Source organism: Zea mays, chromosome 2, assembly GCF_902167145.1.
Source record: "Zea mays cultivar B73 chromosome 2, Zm-B73-REFERENCE-NAM-5.0, whole genome shotgun sequence".
Lineage (NCBI taxonomy): Eukaryota > Viridiplantae > Streptophyta > Magnoliopsida > Poales > Poaceae > Zea > Zea mays.
In genome coordinates this window covers 24,165,747-24,178,961 of record NC_050097.1, presented here as the reverse complement: position 1 = coordinate 24,178,961, position 13,215 = coordinate 24,165,747, and the positions used below count along the sequence as shown (strand labels likewise).

The window sequence follows — 13,215 nt, the reverse complement described above, 5'->3', positions numbered from 1 at the left end:
CGTTGTTCGCCCCGAGGCTATTTTAGCCAGCTCATCCGCAGTCTCGTTGTAGCGCCGGGCGATGTGGTTGAGCTCGAGCCCGTAGAACTTGTCTTCCAGGCGCCGAACCTCATCGCAGTAGGCCTCCATCTTCGGGTCACGGCAGTGGGAGTTCTTCATGACTTGGTCGATGACGAGCTGCGAGTCACCGCGAGCGTCGAGGCGTCGGACCCCCTAGCTCGATGGCGATCCGCAACCCGTTGACCAGAGCCTCGTACTCAGCCACATTGTTGGACGCCGGGAAATGGAGGCGTAGCACGTAGCGTAGATGCTTCCCAAGGGGCGAGATGAAGAGTAGGCCTGTGTCGGCTCCTGTCTTCATCAGCGACCCGTCGAAGAACATGGTCTAGAGCTCCGGTTGGATCGGAGCTGTTGGGAGCTGGGTGTTGACCCATTCAGCCACGAAGTCCGCCAAGACCTGGGACTTGATGGCCTTCCGAGGGGCAAACGAGATTGTTTCGCCCATGATTTCCACCGCCCACTTTGCGATCCTACCTGAGGCCTCTCGGCACTAGATGATCTCCCCTAGGGGGAAGGATGACACCACAGTTACCGGATGAGACTCGAAGTAGTGTCGCAGCTTCCGCCGCGTCAGGATCACCGCGTACAGTAGCTTCTGAACTTGTGGGTAGCGGATCTTGGTTTCAGACAGTACCTCGCTGATGAAGTAGACTGGCCTCTGAATGGGCAATGCATGCCCCTCTTCTTGCCTCTCGACCACAATCGCGGCGCTAACCACCTGAGTGGTCGCGGCGACGTAGATCAAGAGGGCTTCTCCGGCAGCTAGGGGCACCAAGATAGGCGCATTCGTGAGGAGCGCCTTCAGGTTCCCGAGGGCTTCCTCGGCCTCAGGGGTCCAAGTGAAGCACTCGGCCTTCCTTAAGAGGCGGTACAGAGGCAGACCTCTTTCGCCGAGGCGTGAGATGAAGCGGCTCAGAGCCGCGAGACATCCCATGACCCTCTGTACGCCCTTCAAGTCCTTGATGGGTCCCATGCTGGTGATGGTTGCGATCTTCTCCGGGTTGGCTTCGATGCCCCGCTCGGAGACGATGAACCCCAAGAGCATGCCTCGGGGTACCCCGAAGACACACTTCTTGGGATTGAGCTTCACGCCTTTCGCCTTGAGACATCGGAATGTCACTTCAAGGTCGGAAAGGAGGTCGGAGGCTCTCCTCGTCTTGACTACGATGTCATCGACGTAGGCCTCGACCGTCCGGCCAATGTGTTCGCCGAACACATGGTTCATGCACCGCTGGTACGTCGCACCCGCATTCCTCAAGCCGAACGGCATGGTGACATAGCAGTACATGCCGAAGGGTGTGATGAAAGAAGTCGCGAGCTGGTCGGACTCTTTCATCCTGATTTGATGATACCCTGAGTAGGCATCGAGGAAAGACAGGGTTTCGCACCCAGCAGTGGAATCCACGATTTGATCGATGCGAGGCAGAGGGTAGGGAACCTTCGGACATGCTTTGTTTAGACCAGTGTAGTCTACACACATCCGCCATTTCCCTCCTTTCTTTCTCACAAGCACAGGATTGGCAAGCCATTTGGGATGGAATACCTCTTTGATGAACCCTGCCGCCATTAGCTTGTGGATCTCCTCGCCTATGGCTCTGCGCTTCTCTTTGTCGAATCGGCGCAGAGGCTGCTTGACGGGTCGGGCTCCGGCTCGGATGTCCAGCGAGTGCTCGACGACATCCCTCGGTATGGCGGGCATGTCCGAGGGACTCCACGCGAAGACGTCAACGTTCGCGCGGAGAAAGTCGACGAGCACTACTTCCTATTTGGGATCAAGCTCGGAGCCGATCCGGACTTGCTTGGAGGTATCGCCGCTGGGGTCGAGGGGGACAGACTTAACCGTCTCCGCTGGCTCGAAGTTGCCGGCATGACGCTTCATGTCTGGCACCTCCTTAGAGAGGCTCTCCAGGTCGGCGATGAGGGCCTCGGACTCGGCAAGGGCCTCGGCGTACTCCACGCACTCCACGTCGCATTCGAACGCGTGTTTGTACGTGGGGCCGACGGTGATGACCCCGTTGGGGCCCGTCATCTTGAGCTTGAGGTAGGTGTAGTTGGGGACGGCCATGAACTTCGTGTAGCATGGCCTTCCCAGTACCGCCTCCTGGCCAGAGGCAAACTTGGTGGCAATGTCCATCAGCTCGCTCGCCCTGGTGGGGGTCTTGCGACCCAGCTTGCTCACCAGGTCGCGGCAGGTGGTGCCGGCGAGGAACGCACCGATGACATCCGAGTCGGTGATGTTGGGCAGCTCGGTGCGCTGCTTCGAGAATCGCCGGATGTAGTCCCGGAGAGACTCTCCCGGCTGCTGTCGGCAGCTTCGAAGGTCCCAGGAATTCCCAGGGCGCACGTACGTGCCCTGGAAATTGCCGGCGAAGGCTTGGACCAGGTCGTCCCAGTTGGAGATCTGCCCCGGAGGCAGGTGCTCCAACCAGGCGCGAGCGGTGTCGGAGAGGAACAGGGGGAGGTTGCGGATGATGAGGTTGTCATCGTCCGTTCCACCCAGTTGGCAGGCCAGCCGGTAGTCCGCGAGCCACAGCTCCGGTCTCGTCTCCCCCGAGTACTTTGTGATAGTAGTCGGGGGTCGGAACCGGGTCGGGAACAGCGCCCGTCGTATGGCCCGGCTGAAGGCCTGCGGACCGGGTGGTTCGGGCGAGGGACTCCGATCCTCCCCGCTGTCGTAGCGTCCCCCACGCCTAGGGTGGTAGCCTCGGCGCACCCTCTCGTCGAGGTGGGCCCGACGGTCGCGGTGATGGTGCTCGTTGCCGAGGCGTCCCGGGGCCGCAGGCGCTGTGTTGCGCGTGCGCCCGGTGTAGACCGAGGCTTCCCGCATGAATTGGGAAGTCGCGACATGATGTTCCGAGGGGTACCCCTGCCTTCGGGAGGCGGAGCTCTCGGCCCGTCGGACCGCGGCGCCTTCCAGGAGATTCTTGAGCTCTCCCTGGATTCGCCGCCCCTCGGTGGTTGATGGCTCCGGCATCGCACGGAGAAGCATTGCTGCTGCTGCCAGGTTCTGGCCGACCCCACTGGATGCGGGTGGCGGCCTGACCCTGACATCGTCGGCGATGCGGTGCTGGAAGCCCTGGGGTAGATGACGCATTTCTCCGGCCGGAGGTTGGCCCGCCCATGCCTGCCCGACGTCCCGGCGGATTGGCTCAAGCGCTCCTGCTCCCTCGTCGAGCCTGGCCTGCACCCCGTGGATTTGCTCGAGCTATGGGTCATGGCCCCCCGCCTGAACGGGGACCACAGCTAGCTCCCGTGGGATGTCTACGCGAGGCACCGGCCTAGGGAGATCACCGTCCTCCGGCATGTCGAGATGGTTGCCTTCGGAGGGACCTCCTAGATCGACGTGGAAACATTCGCGGCTTGGGCCACAGTCCTCGTCGCCGAGGCTGCGGCTACCGTCGGAACAGTCGGAAAGGCAGTAGTCGCATGCGGTCATGAAGTCCCGCATGGCACTGGGGTCGCCAAGTCCAGAGAAATCCCAACAGAAGTCGGGCTCGTCATCTTCCTCGGACCCCGAGGGCCCGTAGGTCGAGACGTCCGTCAGCCGGTCCCAGGGTGACCGCACACGAAACCCCAGAGGGTTTGGACTCGCCTCTACGAGAGCGTCCGCCAAAGCGAAGCCGCTTGGCGGGTCGAGGCTGGATCCGAAAGGCGTGAGATGGGAATCGGTCGGTACCTCTTGGTCGACGGGCGGTGATGAAGTCACGTCGGGGACTGACTGCACCGTCGTCTCAGGTACGAGGGTGACGTCCAGCAAGCCTTTCGCGAGCGTGCTGGCGTCGTCCGTTTGCTCAGGATTGGCGTGTCGCGGGGAGACGGCGCTCGTCTTCGTCTCAAACGCGAGGTCGATGCCCGACGCGCCCCCCGTTGGGGTGCCGGCGCTGTCGACTCGCTCGACAGCCGACGAGGTGTTGCCTCCTGCTTGGCCTTGGTTGCCCCGCCTCCTCCTCCGTCGGCGGTGGAGAGGACGGGGTGAGCTCGAATGTCGTTCTTCCACCATGCGGGGAAGACGTCGTCGATTCCGCCGCCGGCGGGCGGGCTGTCGGCCGCCAGTGTCGCTGTCGCGCGGCGGTGGAAGGAGTATCATGTCGTAGCTGCCGTCGAGGGACATGAACTCAAGACTCCCGAAACGGAGCACCGTCCCGGGCTGGAGAGGTTGCTGGAGACTGCCCATCTGGAGCTTGACGGGAAGCTGTTCGTCAACATGCAGCAGGCCCCTACCTGGCGCGCCAACTGTCGGCGTTTCGAGACCGGGGGGTCCCTGGGCCGACGAGTGAAATGTCGCTGCGTGCCCCAGCCCAGATGGGTCGGCGCGAGGCCGAGCGCGAAGGGGGGAGAAAGGTGGCCGGAGACGGGCGTGAGAGAGGTGGAAATCCCGCGGCCTTCGTGTTCGTCCCGCGCCCAGGTCGGGTGCGCTTGTAGTAGGGGGTTACAAGCGTCCACGCGGGTGAGGGAGCGAGCGGCCTTACGCGAGCGCCTGTCTCGTCCTTGTCCCCGCGCGGCCAACCCTCTGTAAGAGGGCCCTGGTCCTTCCTTTTATAGGCGTAAGGAGAGGATCCAGGTGTACAATGGGGGGTGTAGCGAAGTGCTACATGTCTAGCGGAGGAGAGCTAGCGCCCTAAGTACATGCCGTCGTGGTAGCCGGGGAGGTTTTAGCACCCGGTTCGTGTGGTGTCGTGGCCGTCGGAGGAGCGCTGAAGCCTGGCGGAAGGACAGCTGTCGAAGCTGTCGAGTCCTTGCTGACGTCCTCGTGCTTCCATAAGGGGGCTGAGAGCCGCCGTCGTCAGGGAGCGTGCGGGGAGCCATCATTGCCTATCTGGCGGAGCGAGCCAGATGGGACGCCGGTCTCGTTTCCCGCAGCCTGAGTCAGCTTGGGGTAGGGTAATGATGGCGCCTCCCGTCGATGTAGCCGGTCCGCGCCCTAGGTTGGGCGATGTGGAGGCTCCTCCGAAGTCGAGGTCGAGTCTGTCTTCCGTGGCCGAGGTCAAGTCCGAGCCCCTGGGTCGGGCGAGGCGGAGACCGTTGGCTGAGGCCAGGGCGGAGTCTGAGCCCTGGGGTCGGGCGAAGCGGAGTTCGTCGTCTTCCGGGGCTGAGCCCAAGTCCGAGCCCTGGGTCGGGCGGAGCGGAGTTCGCCGTCTTCCGGGGCTTAGCCCGAGTCCGAGCCCTGGGTCGGGCGGAGCGGAGTTCGCCGTCTTCCGGGGCTTAGCCCGAGTCTGAGCCCTGGGTCGGGCGGAGCGGAGTTCGCCGTCTTCCGGGGCTTAGCCCGAGTCCGAGCCCTGGGTCGGGCAGAGCGAAGTTCGTCGTCTTCCGGGGCTGAGCCCGAGTCCGAGCCCTGGGTCGGGCGAAGCGGAGCTTCCTATGGTGCCTGCGGCCAGGCCTGACTGCCTGTCAGCCTCACTCTGTCAAGTGGCACTGCAGTCGGAGCGGCGCAGGCGGCGCTGTCTTTCTGTCAGGCCGGTCAGCGGAGCGGCGAAGTGACGGCGGTCACTTCGGCTCTGTCGACTGAAGGGCGCGCGTCAGGATAAAGGTGTCAGGCCACCTTTGCATTAAATGCTCCTGCGATTTGGTCGGTCGGCGCGGCGATTTGGTCAGGGTTGCTTCTTGGCGAAGACAGGGCCTCGGGCGAGCCGGAAGTATGTTCGTCGCTGGAGGGGGGCCTCGGGCGAGACAGAGATCCTCCGGGGTCGGCTGCCCTTGTCCGAGGCTAGGCTCGGGCGAGGCGTGATCGAGTCCCTCGAATGGACCGATCCCTGACTTAATCGCACCCATCAGGCCTTTGCAGCTTTATGCTGATGGGGGTTACCAGCTGAGAATTAGGAGACTTGAGGGTACCCCTAATTATGGTCCCCGACAACCGGATTTGAGTCTGGCTCAACCAAATTTGGGGTCGGTCGAGTCTCCGGCTGAGTCCCTCAGTGAACCGAGAACTCCCTCGTGGAAACTGGTTCAACCAGTTTAAGAACCGGTTCAACCGGTTTTGAGTCCACTTTTCCCAACGGCTGCCAGTTTTTGGGGGATCCTTTATATACCCCCCCACACTCTCTCTCTCTCTCCATTCACTTCTGCCCTCTCCACGATTTCTTGGCTGACCAACCTCCAAACAAGGGCATTCAATTCACCTCACACCCAAAATCGCATCTCCTTCAATCGTTTGAAGGATCCTTGGTGTGAGGTGAAGTCGATCTAACACGATGTTGATTTCATCTTGATTCTCCCATTCTCTTCATTTTTGAGCTCATTGCAAACTTAACCTTGTGCGGATTTGTTACTCTTGGAACCTTGCGTTCCTTGACGGATAGAGGTTGCTTGGGAGTCTCCAAATTTGTGGATGACCCCAAGAAGTTTGTATCACCAGCTCGTTGAGCAAATTTGAGAAGAGATTGCCTTGACCTTGGTGGTCAGCTTGTGGAGGATTAGGGTTGGAAAAGACTCGACCCTTCGTGGGCTCCTCAACGAGGAGTAGGACACCTTTGTGGTGGTTGCCGAACCTCGGGTTAAATCGTGTGTTCTTGTGTGTTCTTGATAAGTGCTTTAATTTGTTGGTTAGTTCATATTCGATTATATTGTGTGCAAATCGTGTGAAAATAATTCATACCGATTTGTCATCTATTCGAGTGGATTTTCTCTAGGGCAAGTCTTTAGCAAAATCTCTCACTACTTCGTCACATTTGTTTAACTGTTTATCTAATCTAAGTTGAGCAGGTTCAAACTTGTTCAGCTGTAAACAAAATCAGCTGAACCGGTTTGCAACAGTGCAACTTGAATTTGACACTATCTCGAAGTTTTAAGTGGAAAATTTTAGGTGTAGCCTATTCACCCCCTCTAGGCTACTTTCAGATAGTATCGTGTTTTGAGCATATAGATTCCATGGACATGATCTGGTTTTGAGCAGATAATTACGTGAAACTTTGAAACTGAAATTTGTGTTAGTCTGGTGGTTCTGTTATTGTACTTCGAGTTGATGTGGTATATAAAATTGTACGTTCATGGTTTCTCATTTGTGTTGTGAGTTCATCTGAGTGCTATTTAAAAATGCAAGATGATTTTCCTATGATAATAGAAGAGACCGAGAGTACATATTGAAAATTCTATTAGTATGGTGATGTGAAGTTGTTTTACTAATCCCTCATACTGAAAATTCTATTCGTATGGTGATGTATAGTTGTTTTACTAATCTCTCATACAGTCATACTCTTTAATTTTTATGTCTTTTTCTTCACCTTGTTTTGCGAATTGCATCTGAATTGTCCCCATGCAATTTTGGCATTGTATTTGTTAGGGGCCTTCTTTTTCGCTGAAGGTCCCCTAAGAAAAAACACCTTCGGCAGGACGATATGCAAGAAGACATAACGCAAAGGTATATGCCGAAGCTACAATCCAGGGAGCTTCAGCATGACGACATGCCTTAAGACGAAGGGCAGCACCGACTTAAAGAGGGAAAGACCGTTTAGTCCATGATAACTTATGTCATGTTTGTAATTAGTTATTAAGGACATAAATGTAATTTTGACCGGGTTGCATCCTGTACCTATAAATAGGTGAACAGTACCCCCATACTGTTTACACTGACTTGTATTCACTTGCACGTCACACTTGGATTCTTACCTTCTGTCAAGCCGAAGGTACAAATGTAATTCAATATCGTTAATGTTTATTCATGATTGTTTAATAAGAATACGAGTAATATAATGATCTAAGATGAATATTTGTATCATTTATATGTAATTTATGTTCCTGTTTTCTATTACATGCTGAGATGATGAAGGTATGTCCTTTTTGACCTTCGTCTGAAGATCATTATATCCAAAGGGAGATAATGCTTTGAAGGACGAAGGCCTTTAACATTAATATTTGTGTTGCCTTGTTCTTAACTCATAGCATTTGAGAACAAGTCTCCAACATTGGCGCCCACCTCCGGTGAACTCACTTCCACTGTTTAGCTGATGGCTTCGTTCAACAATCAAGCCGAAGCACCTTCGGTTACGAAGCTGGTGCTCCCAATCACGGGCGGTTCAAGTTCAGAACCAGCCAACAAGAAGCAGAAGAAGGAAGCGCAGAGAAGAGTGCACATGTTGGGGTGCAAGGACCCTTCGTCAGATCCAAGTGGTCCCACATCCCAATCACCTTTTCCCAGGAGGATCTTTAGCTCAAAGATTATCCTCACAACGATGATATGGTTATATCATGTGTCATCAAAAGATTTCTAGTGCACAATGTTCTGGTTGATACAGGCAGTGCAGCGGACATCATATTTGCAAAGGCTTTCAGGCAGATGCAAGAACCAAAGGACAAAATTCATGATGCTACACACCCTCTTTGTGGCTTCGGAAGAAGACATATTGTGGCAATTGGTAAAATCACAATGTTAGTTACCTTCGGTTGTGTTCATAACACAAGGTCTGAGCAGGTTGTCTTTGACATTGTTGACATCGATTACCCATACAATGCAATCATTGGTCGAGGGACACTCAATGCCTTCGAAGTCATACTTCATCCAGCATACTTATGCATGAAGATACCTTCAGAACAAGGGCCCATTGCTGTCCATGGAAGTCAAGAAGCTGCCAGAAGGGATGAAGGGAGTTGGACAGATTCAAAGGCAATCCACAACATAGATGGAGCCGAAGTTTGTCAACAATATAAGCATAAGAGAGAGAAGGCTGCTTCGGCAGATCAACCGAAGCCTATGCTCCTATGTGAAGATATAGCAGATCAAAGGGTACTGCTGGGATCTCAGCTTTCCGATGAGCAAGAAAAGACTCTGCTGAGATTTTTGTTCAACAACAAAGATGTCTTTGCTTGGACAGCCAATGATCTTTGTGGTGTCAACATAGATGTCATCGAGCATTCACTTAATGTGGATCCATCTTTTAGGCCAAGGAAGCAAAGACTTCGGAAGATGTCTGATGATAAAGCTGAAGGTGCTCAGAACGAAGTAGAGACTTCTAAGTGCTGGTGTTATCAGAGAAGTAACATATCCAGAATGGCTAGCCAACACTTTAATGGTGAAGAAGACCAATGGCAAATGGAGAATGTGTATTGATTTCACAGATCTCAACAAAGCATGTCCAACGGACGAGTTCCCATTACAAAGAATAGACACCCTTGTAGATGCAACAACTTCTTCAGAGCTCATGAGTCTACTGGACTGCTACTCAGGCTATCATCAAATTTGGATGAAAAAGTAAGATGAGCCAAAGACTAGCTTCATAACTCCTAGTGGCACTTATTGCTACTTTTGGATGCCTGAGGGGCTCAAGAATGCTGGAGGAAGCTTTAGCAGAATGACAGCCAAGGTCCTTCACTCTCAAATAGGCAGGAATGTGCTGACTTATGTTGATGACATCATAGTAAAAAGCACGAAGCAAGAGAATCATATTGCTGACTTGCAGGAGACATTTGCCAATTTCAGGCAAGCTGGTCTTAAACTAAATCCAGAAAAGTGTGTTTTGGAGTAAAGAAGGGCAAGTTCCTTGGTTGTCTGGTGTCAACAAAGGGAATCAAAGCTAGCCCAAATAAGATTGAAGCTATCCTTCGGATGGAGCCTCTAAATTCAAAGAAGGGGGCTCAACGATTGGCAGGAAGGCTAGCATCGTTAAATAGATTTATATCAAGATCAGCAGAAAGGAATCTACCATTATTTGAAATACTAAAGTCAGCCGAAGTTTTCCAATGGAGCCCGGCTCAGCAAAAGGCTTTCGAAGAATTAAAACAATACTTGATAGACTTGACAACTCTAACTCCACCTTCGTCAGGGGCTCCATTACTCTTATATGTAGCAGCCTCTCACTCTACAGTCAGTGTGGCGCTTGTACAGGAGAAGCAAGATGGCCAAGTCAAAAAACAAGCACCAGTATATTTCATCTCCGAAGTTCTAAGCTTATCAAAGAAAAATTATACAGAATTGGAGAAGGTATTATATGTTGTGTTGATGGCCTCTAGGAAGCTTCGGCATTATTTTCAAGCATATCATATAATTGTTCCTTCGTCGCAACCTCGGAAGGACATAATGAGGAATAGAGAAGCCACTAGGAGGATCGGAAAATGGGATGCCGAGCTCAATGAATTCTCTATTGATTATGTACACAGATCTTCAATTCAGTCTCAGGCGTTAGCGGACTTCATTGCTGATTGGACGCCAGGGGCTCATGGAGAAGAAGTAACAAATACGCCGAAGCCTAGACAGTCTTCTGTGATGGTTCTTGGGGAACCTTCGGCGCAGAAGCGGCTGCTGTTCTAGTAGCGCCCTCTAAAGTCAGAACATGCTATGCAGCAAGACTGAATTTTAGTTGTACAAATAACATTGTTGAGTACGAAGCCCTTCTGTTAGGGCTTCGGAAGCTAAAGGCAATGGGAATAAGAAGGGCGATCCTTAAAACTGACTCCCAAGTCATCTCTAGCCATGTAGACAAAAGCAGCAAGGCAAGGGATCCGAAGCTTGAAAAATATTTGCACACAGTTCGAAGGTTGGAGGCTTCTTTCGAAGGTTTTTCTGTAAAAAATATTCCAAGAGGGGAAAATGAGCATGCGGATTTGCTAGCTAAGTCAGCAGCACAGGGGCTCCCTCTACCTTCGGAAGTATTCTTTGAGACAATAAAAGCACCTTCGGTTGAACTTTTGGAGAGAGCAGTGCTCGCAATATCACATGTACATAGTGAAGATTGGAGGACTGAAATTATATCTTTCCTTCAAGGTAACTGTCTTTCGGATGACGAAGTTTATAATAAAACAATGGAAGCAAGGACAAGACCATATGTCATAATAGAAGGGGAGTTATACAAACATGGAGTCTGCTCTCCACTTCTCAAGTGTTTAACCAGAACCAAAGGTATAGAGCTGATGAAGGAAATACATGCAAGTTTGTGTGGATCTGACATTGAGTCTAGGCTTTTGCTGGGAAAGGTTTTTCGACAGGGATTTTATTGGCCGAAGGTAGCTTCGAATGCAGCAGATTTGGTTAAAAATGTGAAAATTGTCAAAAATGTGCAAGAGACCAGAAACAACCTTCGTCGCTAACCCAGTTAATACAACCAACCTGGCCATTGCAAAGATGGAGCCTATATTTGTTAGGTCCACTCCCACCAGCACAAGGCAACTTGAAGTATGTTGTGGTGGCAGTAGAATATTTTTCTAAGTGGATTGAGGCAAAGCCTTTGGCTACAATAACTTCGGTCACGGTCCAAAAAAATTTCTAGCAGAACATTGTTTGTCGCTTCGGTGTGCCGAAGGCAATAACTGTGGACAATGGCACACAATTTGATGCCGAAACATTTAAATATTTTTGTGACCGAATTGGTACGAAGATTCATTTTGCATCAGCCAGGCATCCAAAATCAAATGGGCTGGTAGAAAGAGCAAATGGCATTATAATGACAGAAATAATGAAGCTAATCTTCAACCAGCCTAGAGGAAAGTGGCCAGATGAGTTGATTAAAGTGGTATGGAGCCACAACACAACAACGTCAAGGTCAACAGGATTTACACCTTTCAAGCTCCTATTTGGTAACGAAGCAATAACTCCAGAAGAAGCAAAAACAGGGTCAATAAGAACAACAACTTCGGCAGAAGACGAAGCTGATTATCAAATAACAAAGGATACCATAGAAGGGACCAGACTTCAGGCTATAGAGCACATCAATAAATATCAGGCCGAAACAATAAGGTGGCGTGATAGAAAAGTTCGATTGAAAAACATCAAACTAGGACATTTGGTGCTACGGAGAGTGGCCAACCTAGATACAGTTGGCAAGTTGCAACTGAAGTGGGAAGGTCCTTTTCTGGTGGTATCTTCGTTGAGACCCGGTTCTTATAGATTGAAGGATATGGACGGAAATGACATACCCAGATCTTGGAATACGGATGAGCTTCGGCGATACTATGTGTAATTTGATGTAATCTTTTTTCATTTTTTCTATGGCACCCTTTTCCTTTCAAGAGGGGAGAAAGGTTTTTAATGGGGCCATAACTTGTAATTTTTCATTCTTATTTAGCCCTATGAGGACTAAATCCCCCAAAGATGTAACATGTAAAATCTGAGCTTTCACCATCGAGTGCAAAAAAGAAAAACAGGGAGAAGCTCAAAAGACGTCCCCAAGGGGATGCAGAGCATGACGAAGCTACCAAAAAGTCGATCCTAACGGAGCACAGCGTAAGTTTTCTGTTCAAAAGTCGTTTCTAAGGGAATGCAGAGCCAAAAGCATGATGAAGCTACAAAAAAAGTCGTTCCTAAGGGAGCGCAGACTAAGTTTTCTGCTCAAAAGTCGTTCCAAAGGGAATGCAGAGCCAAATACCACCGAAATAGAAGGTGAAGAAGTTCAAACGTCATTCCTAAGGGGATGCAGAACTTAAATGTCACCGAAATAGAAGGTGAAGAAGCTCAAAAGTCATTCCTAAGGGGATGCAGAGCTTAAGACTCAAAAGTCATTCCTAAGGGGATGCAGAGTCTGGGTGTGGTTTCGTGTGTGTGTTCGGGACATTCATTTGCACATTACATCACATCATTCATTGCATTCATATACATTCATGTAGACATTCGTAGGATCATCATCATCATAACATAAAGCACAAACAACTACTTCAGCTTTGATAACAATGCTTCAATGAGCACGAAGAAGCAAAGATATGCTTCATTGTGTACGAAAAGAAGGGAAGGTGTTTTTCGCCTTCGGCTCAAAATATACAAGTTCCGTCCACAGCAAAGCAATTTATACATGGATGGAAAGGTAAAAATATATTACAAGGTATGGACAAATATACAGAGTAATGTTCAATTCTCGAGTATAATGTCTTTTACAAAGATAATACAAATGTTTCTAAGATCTATGCAGGCAGGCCTAAAAACAGCTTCAGCAACCTTCAGAATATGCTTCGGACTATTAATCTTCGGCACCATCATCCTGCACACAACAAAGCCGTATAAGGTAAAAAGTAATACAAGAAAAGGTAACAGGTATAAGTTTCATACCGACTTAAGCAAGCTTCGGGCCTCGTCACCAACCAAATCTCGACCACCCTTCGCCCAAATTTGTGTTATAAATCTGCTCCCTATGCTCCAGGCTTCGCTGGGAATATCAACCAAATCTGTTGAAGATAGACTGAAGGTTGGTCTATTCACAATCTTCGCGTGCGTACATCCAGCTTTCAGAAATGCTGTAG

General features: G+C 51.2%; 1 pseudogene; it reads left to right on the top strand.

The window, feature by feature from the left end:
* Positions 1–13,215, top strand: part of LOC118476226 (UDP-xylose transporter 3-like) — a 29,428-nt pseudogene extending 16,213 nt beyond the window's left edge.